This window comes from Procambarus clarkii, chromosome 23 (genome assembly GCF_040958095.1).
Source record: "Procambarus clarkii isolate CNS0578487 chromosome 23, FALCON_Pclarkii_2.0, whole genome shotgun sequence".
NCBI classification, from domain to species: domain Eukaryota; kingdom Metazoa; phylum Arthropoda; class Malacostraca; order Decapoda; family Cambaridae; genus Procambarus; species Procambarus clarkii.
This window is the reverse complement of record NC_091172.1, coordinates 3,663,634-3,686,133: the sequence shown is the minus strand read 5'-3', so window position 1 is coordinate 3,686,133 and position 22,500 is coordinate 3,663,634. Positions and strand designations below refer to the sequence as shown.

The 22,500-nt window shown below is 41.1% G+C and overlaps 1 long non-coding RNA gene across 1 annotated transcript in view; it reads right to left on the bottom strand.

The window, feature by feature from the left end:
- Positions 1 to 22,500, bottom strand: part of LOC138367706 (uncharacterized) — a 633,486-nt gene that overhangs the window by 125,273 nt on the left and 485,713 nt on the right. The gene's annotated exons all lie outside the window — the stretch shown is intronic.

Genomic DNA, 22,500 nt, shown 5'->3' with positions numbered 1-22,500 from the left:
TGTGGTTTAAGCAAGTATAGGCTTATAGCATGGACACGAGTTCTCTCACATTGACAGTGGCTTGACGAAAAACGCAGACTAACCTCACACTTATCTGGTGCCCTCGGGAAGTGGAGATGTTTGAGATGTATATATATCTCGAAGTCTCTACTTCTTTTGTAGGGTCTGATGGTGTAGTGGGTTAAAGCGTACTAGTTATGGCAGCTACTGGAAGGTAGTTGTGCTTTCTGGGTTCGAGTCTCACTGGTGGGTGTTGTCCAAAGATTGTTAATCTTCACTTGTGGTTTAAGGAAATATAGGCTTATAGCATAGACACGAGTTCTCTCACATTGACAGTGGCTTGACGAAAAACGCAGACTAACCTCACACTTATCTGGTGCCCTCGGGAAGTGGAGATGTTTGAGATGTATATATATCTCGAAGTCTCTACTTCTTTTGTAGGGTCTGATGGTGTAGTGGGTTAAAGCGTACTAGTTATGGCAGCTACTGGAAGGTAGTTGTGCTTTCTGGGTTCGAGTCTCACTGGTGGGTGTTGTCCAAAGATTGTTAATCTTCACTTGTGGTTTAAGCAAGTATAGGCTTATAGCATGGACACGAGTTCTCTCACATTGACAGTGGCTTGACGAAAAACGCAGACTAACTTCACACTTATCTAGTGCCCTCGGGAAGTGGAGATGTTTGAGATGTATATATATCTCGAAGTCTCTACTTCTTTTGTAGGGTCTGATGGTGTAGTGGGTTAAAGCGTACTAGTTATGGCAGCTACTGGAAGGTAGTTGTACTTTCTGGGTTCGAGTCTCACTGGTGGGTGTTGTCCAAAGATTGTTAATCTTCACTTGTGGTTTAAGCACGTATAGGCTTATAGCATGGACACGAGTTCTCTCACATTGACAGTGGCTTGACGAAAAACGCATACTAACCTCACACTTATCTGGTGCCCTCGGGAAGTGGAGATGTTTGAGATGTATATATATCTCGAAGTCTCTACTTCTTTTGTAGGGTCTGATGGTGTAGTGGGTTAAAGCGTACTAGTTATGGCAGCTACTGGAAGGTAGTTGTGCTTTCTGGGTTCGAGTCTCACTGGTGGGTGTTGTCCAAAGATTGTTAATCTTCACTTGTGGTTTAAGGAAGTATAGGCTTATAGCATGGACACGAGTTCTCTCACATTGACAGTGGCTTGACGAAAAACGCAGACTAACCTCACACTTATCTGGTGCCCTCGGGAAGTGGAGATGTTTGAGATGTATATATATCTCGAAGTCTCTACTTCTTTTGTAGGGTCTGATGGTGTAGTGGGTTAAAACGTACTAGTTATGGCAGCTACTGGAAGGTAGTTGTGCTTTCTGGGTTCGAGTCTCACTTGTGGGTGTTGTCCAAAGATTGTTAATCTTCACTTGTGGTTTAAGCAAGTATAGGCTTATAGCATGGACACGAGTTCTCTCACATTGACAGTGGCTTGACGAAAAACGCAGACTAACCTCACACTTATCTGGTGCCCTCGGGAAGTGGAGATGTTTGAGATGTATATATATCTCGAAGTCTCTACTTCTTTTGTAGGGTCTGATGGTGTAGTGGGTTAAAGCGTACTAGTTATGGCAGCTACTGGAAGGTAGTTGTGCTTTCTGGGTTCGAGTCTCACTGGTGGGTGTTGTCCAAAGATTGTTAATCTTCACTTGTGGTTTAAGGAAGTATAGGCTTATAGCATGGACACGAGTTCTCTCACATTGACAGTGGCTTGACGAAAAACGCAGACTAACCTCACACTTATCTGGTGCCCTCGGGAAGTGGAGATGTTTGAGATGTATATATATCTCGAAGTCTCTACTTGTTTTGTAGGGTCTGATGGTGTAGTGGGTTAAAGCGTACTAGCTATGACAGTTACTGGAAGGTAGTTGTGCTTTCTGGGTTCGAGTCTCACTGGTGGGTGTTGTCCAAAGATTGTTAATCTTCACTTGTGGTTTAAGCAAGTATAGGCTTATAGCATGGACACGAGTTCTCTCACATTGACAGTGGCTTGATGAAAAACGCAGACTAACCTCACACTTATCTGGTGCCCTCGGGAAGTGGAGATGTATATATATCTCGAAGTCTCTACTTCTTTTGTAGGGTCTGATGGTGTAGTGGGTTAAAGCGTACTAGTTATGGCAGCTACTAGAAGGTAGTTGTGCTTTCCGGGTTCGAGTCTCACTGGTGTGTGTTGTCCAAAGATTGTTAATCTTCACTTGTGGTTTAAGCAAGTATAGGCTTATAGCATGGACACGAGTTCTCTCACATTGACAGTGGCTTGACGAAAAACGCAGACTAACCTCACACTTATCTGGTGCCCTCGGGAAGTGGAGATGTTTGAGATGTATATATATCTCGAAGTCTCTACTTCTTTTGTAGGGTCTGATGGTGTAGTGGGTTAAAACGTACTAGTTATGGCAGCTACTGGAAGGTAGTTGTGCTTTCTGGGTTCGAGTCTCACTGGTGGGTGTTGTCCAAAGATTGTTAATCTTCACTTGTGGTTTAAGCAAGTATAGGCTTATAGCATGGACACGAGTTCTCTCACATTGACAGTGGCTTGACGAAAAACGCAGACTAACCTCACACTTATCTGGTGCCCTCGGGAAGTGGAGATGTATATATATCTCGAAGTCTCTACTTCTTTTGTAGGGTCTGATGGTGTAGTGGGTTAAAGCGTACTAGTTATGGCAGCTACTGGAAGGTAGTTGTGCTTTCTGGATTCGAGTCTCACTGGTGGGTGTTGTCCAAAGATTGTTAATCTTCACTTGTGGTTTAAGCAAGTATAGGCTTATAGCATGGACACGAGTTCTCTCATATTGACAGTGGCTTGACGAAAAACGCAGACTAACCTCACACTTATCTGGTGCCCTCGGGAAGTGGAGATGTTTGAGATGTATATATATCTCGAAGTCTCTACTTCTTTTGTAGGGTCTGATGGTGTAGTGGGTTAAAGCGTACTAGTTATGGCAGCTACTGGAAGGTAGTTGTGCTTTCTGGGTTCGAGTCTCACTGGTGGGTGTTGTCCAAAGATTGTTAATCTTCACTTGTGGTTTAAGGAAATATAGGCTTATAGCATAGACACGAGTTCTCTCACATTGACAGTGGCTTGACGAAAAACGCAGACTAACCTCACACTTATCTGGTGCCCTCGGGAAGTGGAGATGTTTGAGATGTATATATATCTCGAAGTCTCTACTTCTTTTGTAGGGTCTGATGGTGTAGTGGGTTAAAGCGTACTAGTTATGGCAGCTACTGGAAGGTAGTTGTGCTTTCTGGGTTCGAGTCTCACTGGTGGGTGTTGTCCAAAGATTGTTAATCTTCACTTGTGGTTTAAGCAAGTATAGGCTTATAGCATGGACACGAGTTCTCTCACATTGACAGTGGCTTGACGAAAAACGCAGACTAACTTCACACTTATCTAGTGCCCTCGGGAAGTGGAGATGTTTGAGATGTATATATATCTCGAAGTCTCTACTTCTTTTGTAGGGTCTGATGGTGTAGTGGGTTAAAGCGTACTAGTTATGGCAGCTACTGGAAGGTAGTTGTACTTTCTGGGTTCGAGTCTCACTGGTGGGTGTTGTCCAAAGATTGTTAATCTTCACTTGTGGTTTAAGCACGTATAGGCTTATAGCATGGACACGAGTTCTCTCACATTGACAGTGGCTTGACGAAAAACGCATACTAACCTCACACTTATCTGGTGCCCTCGGGAAGTGGAGATGTTTGAGATGTATATATATCTCGAAGTCTCTACTTCTTTTGTAGGGTCTGATGGTGTAGTGGGTTAAAGCGTACTAGTTATGGCAGCTACTGGAAGGTAGTTGTGCTTTCTGGGTTCGAGTCTCACTGGTGGGTGTTGTCCAAAGATTGTTAATCTTCACTTGTGGTTTAAGCAAGTATAGGCTTATAGCATGGACACGAGTTCTCTCACATTGACAGTGGCTTGACGAAAAACGCAGACTAACCTCACACTTATCTGGTGCCCTCGGGAAGTGGAGATGTTTGAGATGTATCTATATCTCGAAGTCTCTACTTCTTTTGTAGGGTCTGATGGTGTAGTGGGTTAAAGCGTACTAGTTATGGCAGCTACTGGAAGGTAGTTGTGCTTTCTGGGTTCGAGTCTCACTGGTGGGTGTTGTCCAAAGATTGTTAATCTTCACTTGTGGTTTAAGCAAGTATAGGCTTATAGCATGGACACGAGTTCTCTCACATTGACAGTGGCTTGACGAAAAACGCAGACTAACCTCACACTTATCTGGTGCCCTCGGGAAGTGGAGATGTTTGAGATGTATATATATCTCGAAGTCTCTACTTCTTTTGTAGGGTCTGATGGTGTAGTGGGTTAAAACGTACTAGTTATGGCAGCTACTGGAAGGTAGTTGTGCTTTCTGGGTTCGAGTCTCACTTGTGGGTGTTGTCCAAAGATTGTTAATCTTCACTTGTGGTTTAAGCAAGTATAGGCTTATAGCATGGACACGAGTTCTCTCACATTGACAGTGGCTTGACGAAAAACGCAGACTAACCTCACACTTATCTGGTGCCCTCGGGAAGTGGAGATGTTTGAGATGTATATATATCTCGAAGTCTCTACTTCTTTTGTAGGGTCTGATGGTGTAGTGGGTTAAAGCGTACTAGTTATGGCAGCTACTGGAAGGTAGTTGTGCTTTCTGGGTTCGAGTCTCACTGGTGGGTGTTGTCCAAAGATTGTTAATCTTCACTTGTGGTTTAAGGAAGTATAGGCTTATAGCATGGACACGAGTTCTCTCACATTGACAGTGGCTTGACGAAAAACGCAGACTAACCTCACACTTATCTGGTGCCCTCGGGAAGTGGAGATGTTTGAGATGTATATATATCTCGAAGTCTCTACTTGTTTTGTAGGGTCTGATGGTGTAGTGGGTTAAAGCGTACTAGCTATGACAGTTACTGGAAGGTAGTTGTGCTTTCTGGGTTCGAGTCTCACTGGTGGGTGTTGTCCAAAGATTGTTAATCTTCACTTGTGGTTTAAGCAAGTATAGGCTTATAGCATGGACACGAGTTCTCTCACATTGACAGTGGCTTGATGAAAAACGCAGACTAACCTCACACTTATCTGGTGCCCTCGGGAAGTGGAGATGTATATATATCTCGAAGTCTCTACTTCTTTTGTAGGGTCTGATGGTGTAGTGGGTTAAAGCGTACTAGTTATGGCAGCTACTGGAAGGTAGTTGTGCTTTCCGGGTTCGAGTCTCACTGGTGGGTGTTGTCCAAAGATTGTTAATCTTCACTTGTGGTTTAAGCAAGTATAGGCTTATAGCATGGACACGAGTTCTCTCACATTGACAGTGGCTTGACGAAAAACGCAGACTAACCTCACACTTATCTGGTGCCCTCGGGAAGTGGAGATGTTTGAGATGTATATATATCTCGAAGTCTCTACTTCTTTTGTAGGGTCTGATGGTGTAGTGGGTTAAAACGTACTAGTTATGGCAGCTACTGGAAGGTAGTTGTGCTTTCTGGGTTCGAGTCTCACTGGTGGGTGTTGTCCAAAGATTGTTAATCTTCACTTGTGGTTTAAGCAAGTATAGGCTTATAGCATGGACACGAGTTCTCTCACATTGACAGTGGCTTGACGAAAAACGCAGACTAACCTCACACTTATCTGGTGCCCTCGGGAAGTGGAGATGTTTGAGATGTATATATATCTCGAAGTCTCTACTTCTTTTGTAGGGTCTGATGGTGTAGTGGGTTAAAGCGTACTAGTTATGGCAGCTACTGGAAGGTAGTTGTGCTTTCTGGATTCGAGTCTCACTGGTGGGTGTTGTCCAAAGATTGTTAATCTTCACTTGTGGTTTAAGCAAGTATAGGCTTATAGCATGGACACGAGTTCTCTCACATTGACAGTGGCTTGACGAAAAATGCAGACTAACCTCACACTTATCTGGTGCCCTCGGGAAGTGGAGATGTTTTAGATGTATATATATCTCGAAGTCTCTACTTCTTTTGTAGGGTCTGATGGTGTAGTGGGTTAAAGCGTACTAGTTATGGCAGCTACTGGAAGGTAGTTGTGCTTTCTGGGTTCGAGTCTCACTGGTGGGTGTTGTCCAAAGATTGTTAATCTTCACTTGTGGTTTAAGCAAGTATAGGCTTATAGCATGGACACGAGTTCTCTCACATTGACAGTGGCTTGACGAAAAACGCAGACTAACTTCACACTTATCTAGTGCCCTCGGGAAGTGGAGATGTTTGAGATGTATATATATCTCGAAGTCTCTACTTCTTTTGTAGGGTCTGATGGTGTAGTGGGTTAAAGCGTACTAGTTATGGCAGCTACTGGAAGGTAGTTGTACTTTCTGGGTTCGAGTCTCACTGGTGGGTGTTGTCCAAAGATTGTTAATCTTCACTTGTGGTTTAAGCACGTATAGGCTTATAGCATGGACACGAGTTCTCTCACATTGACAGTGGCTTGACGAAAAACGCATACTAACCTCACACTTATCTGGTGCCCTCGGGAAGTGGAGATGTTTGAGATGTATATATATCTCGAAGTCTCTACTTCTTTTGTAGGGTCTGATGGTGTAGTGGGTTAAAGCGTACTAGTTATGGCAGCTACTGGAAGGTAGTTGTGCTTTCTGGGTTCGAGTCTCACTGGTGGGTGTTGTCCAAAGATTGTTAATCTTCACTTGTGGTTTAAGCAAGTATAGGCTTATAGCATGGACACGAGTTCTCTCACATTGACAGTGGCTTGACGAAAAACGCAGACTAACCTCACACTTATCTGGTGCCCTCGGGAAGTGGAGATGTTTGAGATGTATCTATATCTCGAAGTCTCTACTTCTTTTGTAGGGTCTGATGGTGTAGTGGGTTAAAGCGTACTAGTTATGGCAGCTACTGGAAGGTAGTTGTGCTTTCTGGGTTCGAGTCTCACTGGTGGGTGTTGTCCAAAGATTGTTAATCTTCACTTGTGGTTTAAGCAAGTATAGGCTTATAGCATGGACACGAGTTCTCTCACATTGACAGTGGCTTGACGAAAAACGCAGACTAACCTCACACTTATCTGGTGCCCTCGGGAAGTGGAGATGTTTGAGATGTATATATATCTCGAAGTCTCTACTTCTTTTGTAGGGTCTGATGGTGTAGTGGGTTAAAACGTACTAGTTATGGCAGCTACTGGAAGGTAGTTGTGCTTTCTGGGTTCGAGTCTCACTGGTGGGTGTTGTCCAAAGATTGTTAATCTTCACTTGTGGTTTAAGCAAGTATAGGCTTATAGCATGGACACGAGTTCTCTCACATTGACAGTGGCTTGACGAAAAACGCAGACTAACCTCACACTTATCTGGTGCCCTCGGGAAGTGGAGATGTTTGAGATGTATATATATCTCGAAGTCTCTACTTCTTTTGTAGGGTCTGATGGTGTAGTGGGTTAAAGCGTACTAGTTATGGCAGCTACTGGAAGGTAGTTGTGCTTTCTGGGTTCGAGTCTCACTGGTGGGTGTTGTCCAAAGATTGTTAATCTTCACTTGTGGTTTAAGGAAATATAGGCTTATAGCATAGACACGAGTTCTCTCACATTGACAGTGGCTTGACGAAAAACGCAGACTAACCTCACACTTATCTGGTGCCCTCGGGAAGTGGAGATGTTTGAGATGTATGTATATCTCGAAGTCTCTACTTGTTTTGTAGGGTCTGATGGTGTAGTGGGTTAAAGCGTACTAGCTATGGCAGCTACTGGAAGGTAGTTGTGCTTTCTGGGTTCGAGTCTCACTGGTGGGTGTTGTCCAAAGATTGTTAATCTTCACTTGTGGTTTAAGCAAGTATAGGCTTATAGCATGGACACGAGTTCTCTCACATTGACAGTGGCTTGATGAAAAACGCAGACGAACCTCACACTTATCTGGTGCCCTCGGGAAGTGGAGATGTATATATATCTCGAAGTCTCTACTTCTTTTGTATGGTCTGATGGTGTAGTGGGTTAAAGCGTACTAGTTATGGCAGCTACTGGAAGGTAGTTATGCTTTCCGGGTTCGAGTCTCACTGGTGGGTGTTGTCCAAAGATTGTTAATCTTCACTTGTGGTTTAAGCAAGTATAGGCTTATAGCATGGACACGAGTTCTCTCACATTGACAGTGGCTTGACGAAAAACGCAGACTAACCTCACACTTATCTGGTGCCCTCGGGAAGTGGAGATGTTTGAGATGTATATATATCTCGAAGTCTCTACTTCTTTTGTAGGGTCTGATGGTGTAGTGGGTTAAAGCGTACTAGTTATGGCAGCTACTGGAAGGTAGTTGTGCTTTCTGGATTCGAGTCTCACTGGTGGGTGTTGTCCAAAGATTGTTAATCTTCACTTGTGGTTTAAGCAAGTATAGGCTTATAGCATGGACACGAGTTCTCTCACATTGACAGTGGCTTGACGAAAAATGCAGACTAACCTCACACTTATCTGGTGCCCTCGGGAAGTGGAGATGTTTGAGATGTATATATATCTCGAAGTCTCTACTTCTTTTGTAGGGTCTGATGGTGTTGTGGGTTAAAGCGTACTAGTTATGGCAGCTACTGGAAGGTAGTTGTGCTTTCTGGGTTCGAGTCTCACTGGTGGGTGTTGTCCAAAGATTGTTAATCTTCACTTGTGGTTTAAGCAAGTATAGGCTTATAGCATGGACACGAGTTCTCTCACATTGACAGTGGCTTGACGAAAAACGCAGACTAACTTCACACTTATCTAGTGCCCTCGGGAAGTGGAGATGTTTGAGATGTATATATATCTCGAAGTCTCTACTTCTTTTGTAGGGTCTGATGGTGTAGTGGGTTAAAGCGTACTAGTTATGGCAGCTACTGGAAGGTAGTTGTACTTTCTGGGTTCGAGTCTCACTGGTGGGTGTTGTCCAAAGATTGTTAATCTTCACTTGTGGTTTAAGCACGTATAGGCTTATAGCATGGACACGAGTTCTCTCACATTGACAGTGGCTTGACGAAAAACGCAGACTAACCTCACACTTATCTGGTGCCCTCGGGAAGTGGAGATGTTTGAGATGTATATATATCTCGAAGTCTCTACTTCTTTTGTAGGGTCTGATGGTGTAGTGGGTTAAAACGTACTAGTTATGGCAGCTACTGGAAGGTAGTTGTGCTTTCTGGGTTCGAGTCTCACTGGTGGGTGTTGTCCAAAGATTGTTAATCTTCACTTGTGGTTTAAGCAAGTATAGGCTTATAGCATGGACACGAGTTCTCTCACATTGACAGTGGCTTGACGAAAAACGCAGACTAACCTCACACTTATTATGGTGCCCTCGGGAAGTGGAGATGTTTGAGATGTATATATATCTCGAAGTCTCTACTTGTTTTGTAGGGTCTGATGGTGTAGTGGGTTAAAGCGTACTAGCTATGGCAGCTACTGGAAGGTAGTTGTGCTTTCTGGGTTCGAGTCTCACTGGTGGGTGTTGTCCAAAGATTGTTAATCTTCACTTGTGGTTTAAGCAAGTATAGGCTTATAGCATGGACACGAGTTCTCTCACATTGACAGTGGCTTGATGAAAAACGCAGACTAACCTCACACTTATCTGGTGCCCTCGGGAAGTGGAGATGTATATATATCTCGAAGTCTCTACTTCTTTTGTAGGGTCTGATGGTGTAGTGGGTTAAAGCGTACTAGTTATGGCAGCTACTGGAAGGTAGTTGTGCTTTCTGGGTTCGAGTCTCACTGGTGGGTGTTGTCCAAAGATTGTTAATCTTCACTTGTGGTTTAAGCAAGTATAGGCTTATAGCATAGACACGAGTTCTCTCACATTGACAGTGGCTTGACGAAAAACGCAGACTAACCTCACACTTATCTGGTGCCCTCGGGAAGTGGAGATGTTTGAGATGTATCTATATCTCGAAGTCTCTACTTCTTTTGTAGGGTCTGATGGTGTAGTGGGTTAAAGCGTATTAGTTATGGCAGCTACTGGAAGGTAGTTGTGCTTTCTGGGTTCGAGTCTCACTGGTGGGTGTTGTCCAAAGATTGTTAATCTTCACTTGTGGTTTAAGCTAGTATAGGCTTATAGCATGGACACGAGTTCTCTCACATTGACAGTGGCTTGACGAAAAACGCAGACTAACCTCACACTTATCTGGTGCCCTCGGGAAGTGGAGATGTTTGAGATGTATATATATCTCGAAGTCTCTACTTCTTTTGTAGGGTCTGATGGTGTAGTGGGTTAAAACGTACTAGTTATGGCAGCTACTGGAAGGTAGTTGTGCTTTCTGGGTTCGAGTCTCACTGGTGGGTGTTGTCCAAAGATTGTTAATCTTCACTTGTGGTTTAAGCAAGTATAGGCTTATAGCATGGACACGAGTTCTCTCACATTGACAGTGGCTTGACGAAAAACGCAGACTAACCTCACACTTATCTGGTGCCCTCGGGAAGTGGAGATGTTTGAGATGTATATATATCTCGAAGTCTCTACTTCTTTTGTAGGGTCTGATGGTGTAGTGGGTTAAAGCGTACTAGCTATGGCAGCTACTGGAAGGTAGTTGTGCTTTCTGGGTTCGAGTCTCACTGGTGGGTGTTGTCCAAAGATTGTTAATCTTCACTTGTGGTTTAAGCAAGTATAGGCTTAAAGCATGGACACGAGTTCTCTCACATTGACAGTGGCTTGATGAAAAACGCAGACTAACCTCACACTTATCTGGTGCCCTCGGGAAGTGGAGATGTATATATATCTCGAAGTCTCTACTTCTTTTTTAGGGTCTGATGGTATAGTGGGTTAAAGCGTACTAGTTATGGCAGCTACTGGAAGGTAGTTGTGCTTTCCGGGTTCGAGTCTCACTGGTGGGTGTTGTCCAAAGATTGTTAATCTTCACTTGTGGTTTAAGCAAGTATAGGCTTATAGCATGGACACGAGTTCTCTCACATTGACAGTGGCTTGACGAAAAACGCAGACTAAGCTCACACTTATCTGGTGCCCTCGGGAAGTGGAGATGTTTGAGATGTATATATATCTCGAAGTCTCTACTTCTTTTGTAGGGTCTGATGGTGTAGTGGGTTAAAGCGTACTAGTTATGGCAGCTACTGGAAGGTAGTTGTGCTTTCTGGATTCGAGTCTCACTGGTGGGTGTTGTCCAAAGATTGTTAATCTTCACTTGTGGTTTAAGCAAGTATAGGCTTATAGCATGGACACGTGTTCTCTCACATTGACAGTGGCTTGACGAAAAATGCAGACTAACCTCACACTTATCTGGTGCCCTCGGGAAGTGGAGATGTTTGAGATGTATATATATCTCGAAGTCTCTACTTCTTTTGTAGGGTCTGATGGTGTAGTGGGTTAAAGCGTACTAGTTATGGCAGCTACTGGAAGGTAGTTGTGCTTTCTGGGTTCGAGTCTCACTGGTGGGTGTTGTCCAAAGATTGTTAATCTTCACTTGTGGTTTAAGCAAGTATAGGCTTATAGCATGGACACGAGTTCTCTCACATTGACAGTGGCTTGACGAAAAACGCAGACTAACCTCACACTTATCTGGTGCCCTCGGGAAGTGGAGATGTTTGAGATGTATATATATCTCGAAGTCTCTACTTCTTTTGTAGGGTCTGATGGTGTAGTGGGTTAAAGCGTACTAGTTATGGCAGCTACTGGAAGGTAGTTGTGCTTTCTGGGTTCGAGTCTCACTGGTGGGTGTTGTCCAAAGATTGTTAATCTTCACTTGAGGTTTAAGGAAGTATAGGCTTATAGCATGGACACGAGTTCTCTCACATTGACAGTGGCTTGACGAAAAACGCAGACTAACCTCACACTTATCTGGTGCCCTCGGGAAGTGGAGATGTTTGAGATGTATATATATCTCGAAGTCTCTACTTGTTTTGTAGGGTCTGATGGTGTAGTGGGTTAAAGCGTACTAGCTATGGCAGCTACTGGAAGGTAGTTGTGCTTTCTGGGTTCGAGTCTCACTGGTGGGTGTTGTCCAAAGATTGTTAATCTTCACTTGTGGTTTAAGCAAGTATTGGCTTAAAGCATGGACACGAGTTCTCTCACATTGACAGTGGCGTGATGAAAAACACAGACTAACCTCACACTTATCTGGTGCCCTCGGGAAGTGGAGATGTATATATATCTCGAAGTCTTTACTTCTTTTGTAGGGTCTGATGGTGTAGTGGGTTAAAGCGTACTAGTTATGGCAGCTACTGGAAGGTAGTTGTGCTTTCCGGGTTCGAGTCTCACTGGTGGGTGTTGTCCAAAGATTGTTAATCTTCACTTGTGGTTTAAGCAAGTATAGGCTTATAGCATGGACACGAGTTCTCTCACATTGACAGTGGCTTGACGAAAAACGCAGACTAACCTCACACTTATCTGGTGCCCTCGGGAAGTGGAGATGTTTGAGATGTATATATATCTCGAAGTCTCTTCTTCTTTTGTAGGGTCTGATGGTGTAGTGGGTTAAAGCGTACTAGTTATGGCAGCTACTGGAAGGTAGTTGTGCTTTCTGGATTCGAGTCTCACTGGTGGGTGTTGTCCAAAGATTGTTAATCTTCACTTGTGGTTTAAGCAAGTATAGGCTTATAGCATGGACACGAGTTCTCTCACATTGACAGTGGCTTGACGAAAAATGCAGACTAACCTCACACTTATCTGGTGCCCTCGGGAAGTGGAGATGTTTGAGATGTATATATATCTCGAAGTCTCTACTTCTTTTGTAGGGTCAGATGGTGTAGTGGGTTAAAGCGTACTAGTTATGGCAGCTACTGGAAGGTAGTTGTGCTTTCTGGGTTCGAGTCTCACTGGTGGGTGTTGTCCAAAGATTGTTAATCTTCACTTGTGGTTTAAGCAAGTATAGGCTTATAGCATGGACACGAGTTCTCTCACATTGACAGTGGCTTGACGAAAAACGCAGACTAACCTCACACTTATCTGGTGCCCTCGGGAAGTGGAGATGTTTGAGATGTATATATATCTCGAAGTCTCTACTTCGTTTGTAGTGTCTGATGGTGTGGTGGGTTAAAGCGTACAAGTTATGGCAGCTACTGGAAGGTAGTTGTGCTTTCTGGGTTCGAGTCTCACTGGTGGGTGTTGTCCAAAGATTGTTAATCTTCACTTGTGGTTTAAGCAAGTATAGGCTTAAAGCATGGACACGAGTTCTCTCACATTGACAGTGGCTTGACGAAAAACGCAGAATAACCTCACACTTATCTGGTGCCCTCGGGAAGTGGAGATGTTTGAGATGTATATATATCTCGAAGTCTCTACTTTTTTTGTAGGGTCTGATGGTGTAGTGGGTTAAAACGTACTAGTTATGGCAGCTACTGGAAGGTAGTTGTGCTTTCTGGGTTCGAGTCTCACTGGTGGGTGTTGTCCAAAGATTGTTAATCTTCACTTGTGGTTTAAGCTAGTATAGGCTTATAGCATGGACTGAGTTCTCTCACATTGACAGTGGCTTGACGAAAAATGCAGACTAACCTCACACTTATCTGGTGCCCTCGGGAAGTGGAGATGTTTGAGATGTATATATATCTCGAAGTCTCTACTTCTTTTGTAGGGTCTGATGGTGTAGTGGGTTAAAGCGTACTAGTTATGGCAGCTACTGGAAGGTAGTTGTGCTTTCTGGGTTCGAGTCTCACTGGTGGGTGTTGTCCAAAGATTGTTAATCTTCACTTGTGGTTTAAGCAAGTATAGGCTTATATCATGGACACGAGTTCTCTCACATTGACAGTGGCTTGACGAAAAACGCAGACTAACCTCACACTTATCTAGTGCCCTCGGGAAGTGGAGATGTTTGAGATGTATATATATCTTGAAGTCTCTACTTCTTTTGTAGGGTCTGATGGTGTGGTGGGTTAAAGCGTACTAGTTATGGCAGCTACTGGAAGGTAGTTGTGCTTTCTGGGTTCGAGTCTCACTGGTGGATGTTGTCCAAAGATTGTTAATCTTCACTTGTGGTTTAAGCACGTATAGGCTTATAGCATGGACACGAGTTCTCTCACATTGACAGTGGCTTGACGAAAAACGCAGACTAACCTCACACTTATCTGGTGCCCTTGGGAAGTGGAGATGTTTGAGATGTATATATATCTCGAAGTCTCTACCCAGCAAACACAAATCATCTACACAACGTTCGCCTATCTCTTCCATAGGTGTGGGAATGATTTGCATTGAGAATGGTGCAGGAGAGCCTTTGAGAAACTTTTACTCAAAAAATCCAAACACAAAGGTTTATTTATAAATTGTTTTTCTACAATTATTTTCTTCCAAATGTAAAACAAATAGTTTTTACATGTTTAAATATAAAATTTATGGTGTTTTTTTGTAAAATTCATTAATAAATTGTGAATGATATATATTGGCTGAGTGAAACCTTTAAAATCCATTTAGTTATAATTTGAACAGAAAAAAGTATTTTCCAAATTTTCTAAAAATTGCTCTTTTTAACACAATTTGACTCCTTATACATTCCACTAAACACTATATCATGTTTAAATATATAATTTATGTATTATTCTCTAAAATAATTTATATAAATTATATAAGTTGCTGGAAAGTGGTGTTAAAGATTTTGAAAACATTTTGTTGTGTTAATATGTTCTTATTAACTATGTCTCAAGTTCACAGTTTATCAAACAAGAATATTAACATTCGTCAACTCTTAAAATCTTATATGTTATCTTGCTGGTGCAAAAAAGGGTGAATCTTTAGGAACAGCTATAGTATCTATATATCACAAATGGTGTTTTCCCTAACTCAAACAATGTAGGGTTTATTATTCTACACATATTTCTAATGACTCTTAGATGTTTACATTCTCTGAAGTATAATTGTGAAGGCTGTGTCCATCACTCTCAACACAGATTCTTAAACTCGTCTCTGCAGGTTCAACTATATAATTAGTTTCCATTTTGAATCTCCATGGACATTTGTATCCAAAATGAAACCAATGTGGTTTCCTTCAGCGCCTTCAGCCATTTGCTCATTCATTTCCACAGATTCCAACAAGGTAGGGGATTTACAGAAATTTGTATATTCATATTGTTATATATTAAAAATATGAATGCAGTTCAATATGATAAGACAAATACATGAGTTTATGATAAATTCGTTTTCTGTGATATACCATTGATATGCTCTTTTTTCTTTAAACGGCAGACTAAACTAAAGTGCTCACATCAACAGATTTGATGTATAAATGGTCAACGCTCAACAGAGTTAGTATAAATGTATTAGTATAAATCTTACTTGTCTCATTGTTAATTCACATTCAATGTCAACTTGTGGTTGCATTGTACAAGGCCAACACAGATGATCGAAGGAAACTAACTCTGCTCTAGTTCCATGAAGTTGCTATTTGGTCTTTACTCAATGCATTGTACATGCATTGTACAAGGCCAACACAGATGATCGAAGGAAACTAACTCTGCTCTAGTTCCATGAAGTTGCTATTTGGTCTTTATTGAAATTTGACAAGGCAGAGTGGCCTGCAACAACTACATATCTCCACATCTAGTTCATGCTCCAGACATTAATCATGACACTGGTCCTGTGTATCCTCCTGCTGACCCGTCAACACCTGGCCCGTCGGGTGTGAGGCGCCCTCTCTTCACGTCTACACCTAGTGCTGAAGCTGAATCTGATGAAGATAATTCATATTCCACATTAGTGTTTGAAAACAATAGTGAGAGCGACGATTCAGACAGTAGTTTATTGCCAACCCAGAGACAACAGCGACGTGTTGTTATAGCAGAGACTCGCCTGAACTATAAACTGAAACATGAGCTGGTAAAAATCCCCAAACGTCGCAGGTGTGAAGTGTGTTCAAAGTCGGGTATCAGGAAGGAAACTGGTATAGCGTGCAAGACATGCGATGTTCCACTTTGCGTCATACCTTGTAATTACACCACTTATCACAGGAAAAGGGTGCCAATGTTTTCGCAATAGAATGTTCTATGAGCCCGTAGGTAAAAAAGAGCAACAAAGCGTAAGATAGAATAGCACCATATATAAAACAACGCTGGTACATATCAGTGAGCGTCAAACGCACACGAAATGTGTGTTTGATGGTGGTCAAACGATGTTTGATGTGTTTGATCAGGTGATGTCCTGATCCGCCTAATTAAAGTATGAATTATGTTGAGAAAAAATAAGAAAAAAGGGAAAAAACAGGGGTGGGAGAAACATGACAGAAAAAGAGTAAAAATACAATTTGGTCAACAAAACAGCATTGTTTAAAATAAAAGATATGGATTGACATTTTGGGGGTTAGGTTGGTAGGTTACATTGAGTTAATTAGGTAGTACTTAGTGTTTATCTGTTATAGATAGGAGCTGCCTGGTATGGGCCAATAGGCCTTCTGCAGTTACCTTTGTTTTTATGTTTTTGCCCTGTAACCTAAATGGTTAGAGAGGCACATATATGGGCTTAGGGACTGAACCCCACACTACATTTAGCTAAGCTGGTTACAATCTTGATGATATAGTTACAAAATTCTGTATAAGTCGTCACATTATCAATGGGTTCGAGATCAACCACAATTTCCTGAATAGATATAACAAAGGGGATATTAATAGGGTATTAAAATTGTCAACACAAGATAGAACACGAAACAATGGGTATAAATTGGATAAGTTTAGATTTAGGAAAGACTTGGGTAAATACAGGGTCAGTAACAGGGTTGTTGATTTGTGGAATTTTTCTTAACTTATAAATTTATCTTTATTTATCTTAAACTGGTTGGGAGAGGTACAGTTTTTAACATAATTGGGAAGGTCATTCCACATTCGAGGTCTCTTGATTTGTAAAGCATTTCTAGTTTGACTAAGTCGTACTCTTGGAATATCAAATAGGTATTTGTTTCCGGTGTGGTGCTCATGGGATCTGTTACAACCTTCTAGGAAGCTTTTAAGGTCAGAATTGACATTACAGTGCAGCGTTTTATATATATAAAATACACATGAGAGTATGTGCAGGGACTTAATATCTAACATATTCAGAGATTTGAGTAAGGGGTCCATATATACTGCCCGGTTGCCTGAAATGCTATATGCCTACTATAGTGGCTTTAGGTATTGTATGCACTAGCTCTATCTATAAATCCAACATTATGTTTGTAAATCAACTATGTATGTACTTTCCTGAATAAAATTGACTTTACTGTACACTTATATTCTCTGTGGATTTGTTACCCCTATCGTTTGGGAGAAAAAAAATGACTAATACGTTCGGCGAATGACTTTGACTTCAACTTCACTTTGACTTCGTTCATGTCATCGTATTTTCCGTAATATATAAAGGTTATGACAATGCAATTATATTATTGTGTGCAAATAAGTTTGAAATTTCATGTACCCTAAAAATATTAAAATAAAGAATAAGAATAATTAAATAATTGTTGTAGTAAATTGTCACACGTTCATCATACGCAAACGAACACACAGTTTGGAGCGTCAGTACAAGACCGCCGCCATTTTAAAACACGGCTTCGAATGTAAGTAATGTTTTTCTCGTACTAACACTGTGTTATACAATAGATTTGGTCTTGAATTCACAAATTTAGTTGTTACATCTGACAGAGTATGTTAGACGGTGTAATGCTGGTCCATGTTAACGTATTTGTGGGCTTGGTTGGTTTAAATGTGGAGGCGAGGCCTGGCAGTGCTGGTGTATGTGGAGGCGAGGCGAGGCCTGGCAGTGCTGGTGTATGTGGAGGCGAGGCCTGGCTGTGCTGGTGGTATGTGGAGGCGAGGCCTGGCAGTGCTGGTGTATGTGGAGGCGAGGCCTGGCTGTGCTAGTGTGTATGTGGAGGCGAGGCCTGGCTGTGCTAGTGTGTATGTGGAGGCGAGGCATGTACAACACTCCCCAATAGGAAGAAAACCCACTGGGTTCTAGGCTAGGTTAGGCTTATCTGTAATAATTGAATTAAGCCTAGCAAAGCCTAGAACCTAGTTCAGTAATTTAAAAAATGTTGTAACTTGAAAAATGCCATTCAATACATTACACAATTTAAATATTTTCAGGCAATCAACACAACCCTCTCATGTTGGCTAACCCTCTCTCATGTTGGTCAATAATTTAATTATTTTTTTATGGAGTAATCTTTGCTGTTGAAATGTAGTCTTTTTGAGACTACATTTCAAATGTAGTGTGTGTGGAGGCGTGTATGTTAGGTATTACCTAATATACACGGTGTAATATATCTATCTGTGTGAAATAGATTAAATCCATTTATTTGATATTCAGCTAATAGTTCTGTATTTTCTACATTCATCCATGTTTTGGTAAGTGCAATAATATGTATTGTTTCATTGCAGATTAGAGATTCAAGATAGTTCTAGATTTCCGAAGTACTGAAACGCGCGCCATACAGGCTTGGTGGATCTAGGTGCAAGGTAAAATTATTTACATTTACTTGTTTTGTATTTATGTTTTGTATTTATATGCATATATGCATTTATATGCATTATTCTATAGAATAATAGATCTCGTAATAATTTTGCAAAAATAGTGGCATTTACTATTTTTAAAAGATTATTAAAAAATTTACTGATATGGTGCATTCGGAAGGGCGAAGAGGGAGAACGGCCTGTTGACATAGCTCGGGTGCAGGGGGGGGGGGTTGTGTAAAAGCCTGGTTTGTGCCTCGGAGAGGCTATGGGATCCAGTAAGTTCAGTAGAACTTCGGTTTCAACCCTTTTACCCTGTTGTAGCTCAGTCGATTAAGGCAGTGTCTGGGATGCTCCCGGACGCAGGTTCGAATCCTCGTCACGGCCCTTGTGGATTTGTTCATTTGATGCATCACGTTATTGTGATCTGTGTGTGTAATTCTTCACTTGCTACAGCAACAGGAATGTGTGTGTATGTATTTGTGTTGTTGAATATGACCGAAAGTGTAAGATTAATGATTCTAACACAAATCGTCTGAATATTTGTTTTTCTTCACTGTCGAGAGTAGTTAAAAAAATTTACTCGAGTTTATTTTCACACTTTATTTATGGTCCTTAAGTCCCTCTCCTTAATGCTGCTGCTGTTTCTCGCATCTTTGCATCGCTTGTATGTTTGGGGGTTTGGCCTCTTGCTATATATTGATTCCATTTGTGTGTGTTTGGGTCTCAGGCCCTCTCGCAATTTCTGTTGAACAAACCCCTTTTCCTAGTTCTGCATCTCTCCTTTGGTACAAATTTTGTTGTGCTTTTATCATATATTTCACAAAACTTGACATACATTTCATTTACTTCATGTCCTATCAGCAAGTGTTTGTCAAATTCTTTAAGGAAAGTTTATCATCCTGATTGCAGATCTCTAGCGATATTATGTCAACTTCTTGTGGATTCGCAATCATTATTTAATTTACCTTTAGGTGTTCTTTCACCAGCACAGCAACACTGTACCTCTCCCAACCAGTTTAAGATAAAAACTAAGTACTAACTAATTAACTCAATGTAACCTACCTTACCCCCAAAATGACAACCCATGTCTTCTATTTTAAACAATGCTGTTTTGTTGACCAAATTGTATTTTTGTTTTTTTCTGCAATGTTTCCCCCCCCCCACCACTCTACCACCACATTGAGTTTAGTAGCTCTGTGCACGTCAGGTGCTGTTTAATATACAGACCTACTCCTCCATTTGACCTAGTTTCTCTATCACATCTATATCACTTTGTGCTTTAGCCCTGGTGGAGCTTGGTCCACCAGGCTGTTGTTTGGAGTGGCCCGCAGATCCACATACAGTCTGCATATGATATACAGTCTGTTGATCAATTAAACTACAGTAGTTAGTTTTATCATCCGAATGCACCAATATGTGTTCATTCTTCCCAGATGAAGGAACTAGGTAATATTCATCATCTGAATGCACCATCTGATGCTTTAACACACTCATGATACACGAGAGGTTTAAAAAACTTTTAAAACTTTTAAAACTTTTTGACCTATGTATTTAAAAGCAATTCTAAAGTTAAAAAGTGTAGCATAGGCCCCTCGCAGAATGTTCTTAATATGATCCTCAGGTTATAGTTTTCTATCTAAAACCACCCCTAGATCTCTTTCTTGATCAGAATTCTTTATAGATCTCAGTGGCTCGATCATAGAAACTGCTCTAAATCCTTGTTGGCCTGGATTGTGGAGGTCATTGGTCTCTATAAAACTAGTAATCTGACTCCTGATCACTCTCAAATAATTTTATTATGTGGGATGTTAGTGCAACTGGTCTATAATTCTTTGCCAATGCTTGTGTTGTGTTGTGTTGTTTTGGTAGTGATGTGCAATGTGTTGTTTTGGTAGTGATTCGTCCAGTTCTGGTAGTAGTGCGGTTGTTGTGTAGTGTAGTACTTGTGTGCTTGTTAATGACTTGTATTCCAGTCTTGTGGGTATCTCCTTTCCCCTACGGGCCAACTGCTTTGTTCTTACCTAGCATTTTGCTTTGTTTGGGTATGAATGTTTGTGTGCCGTATATTTTGCAAAATTTGCCATATATCTCATTATTTACTCCTCTGCCTAGCAACAAGTCTGTCTAATTATACTCATTAACTGTTTTTCAAAGTTCCCCATAGTGTCCTTTATTGAAATCGAGTTCATGAACCGTTTCAATGTTCTTATTTTCTTCTAGATTATATCTTAAAGTATATTTAAATGTTATTGTTATTATTGTTATTAAATGTTATTGTGACATTGCATTGCAATTGAGCTATGTTGTTTACCATACCGTTCATTTCGTGAGTATAAGTATAGATGCCACACTTGTGACAGGTAAAACCATGCCTTTTTTGAAAAACAGCACCGTCTGTTGCACGTAAGAGCAACCCACACTATATTATGTTGCGATATTATTTCAATATTTCCGATTGTATTGATAATTTGAATTTTCATAGATTTCAATTTATTTTCATTTCGATTTAATAATTTTGTGTGACATTGCATTGAAATTGAGCTGTGTTGTTTACCATACTGTTCATTTCATGAGTATAGTTTATTTTTTTATTTTTTTCATTTCATTTTTTTAGCTGTTCTTATTTTTCAGTGATGGGAATATCAGATCATTTGATGTTCCCAATTTTCTGATGGAAGCATCAGACCATTATAGAATGCATCGGATGAGGTAGTTTGGAATGGTGGGGAGGACGAGAGGGGGGTATGGTGGGGAAGACGAGGGGACAGAGGAGAGGGTAATGGTGGGGAGGACGAGGGGACTGGGGAGTTGGGGATGGTGGGGACAGGGGAATGCTGGGGAGGACAAAGGGACAGGTGAATGGGAGATGGTGGGGGAGGAAGAAGGACAGGGGAGGGGAAAATGGTAAGGAGGACGATGGGACAGGGAAGTGGGAATAGTGGGGATGATGTGGGGACAGGGAAGTGGGAAGGACGAGAGGACTGTGGAATGGGGAATAGCAAAGTGAATTATAATTATATATATTAATTAATTCTTATAAATTTCCAGAAGCCTGTATCAACACCCACACTAATGCAACTGAAAGAGATGTTGAGACAAGTATTGCTGATATGTTGAAGAACGCCCCAAACAAACTCGGTGGAAACAGATACAAGGTAAAGTTTGCCAATTTGCTGTAGTCTAATTCAATTTCTTTTTAGTAATCTTCGAGAACATTTATGCTATGAATAAGATAAAATAATGTAACTGATTTTGATTTATTTACTATTTATTATTTATTTACCGTTATTAGTATAATAGATCTCGTAATAATTTTGCAAAAATAATGGCATTTACTATTTTAAAAAGCTCGGGTGCAGGGGGGGGGGTTATGTAAAAGCCTGGTTTGTGCCTCGGAGAGGCTATGGGATCCAGTAAGATCGTCCTTCCTTTCCTCCCTAGAATCTGGATGTAGCAGGTGCTCAATTGTCAAAAGTGAAAAATTGGTTTTGTCTTCCGAATGCACCATTTCTGTAAATTTGCTAATAATCTTTTAAAAATAGTAAATGCCATTATTTTTGCAAAATTATTACGAGATCTATTATACTAATAACGGTTTGATAAAATACAGTAGACTGCCTACTGGTTTTACCTGTAATAAGGTTTGATACAGATGATTATGATTATGGTTTTGGCCTCCACCACCCTCTCACCTAACTTGTTCCAACCATGTCTACCACGGTTTTGTCTTCCGAATGCACCATTTCTGTAAATTTGCTAATAATCTTTTAAAAATAGTAAATGCCATTATTTTTGCAAAATTATTACGAGATCTATTATACTAATAACGGTTTGATAAAATACAGTAGACTGCCTACTGGTTTTACCTGTAATAAGGTTTGATACAGATGATTATGATTATGGTTTTGGCCTCCACCACCCTCTCACCTAACTTGTTCCAACCATGTCTACCACGGTTTTGTCTTCCGAATGCACCATTTCTGTAAATTTGCTAATAATCTTTTAAAAATAGTAAATGCCATTATTTTTGCAAAATTATTACGAGATCTATTATACTAATAACGGTTTGATAAAATACAGTAGACTGCCTACTGGTTTTACCTGTAATAAGGTTTGATACAGATGATTATGATTATGGTTTTGGCCTCCACCACCCTCTCACCTAACTTGTTCCA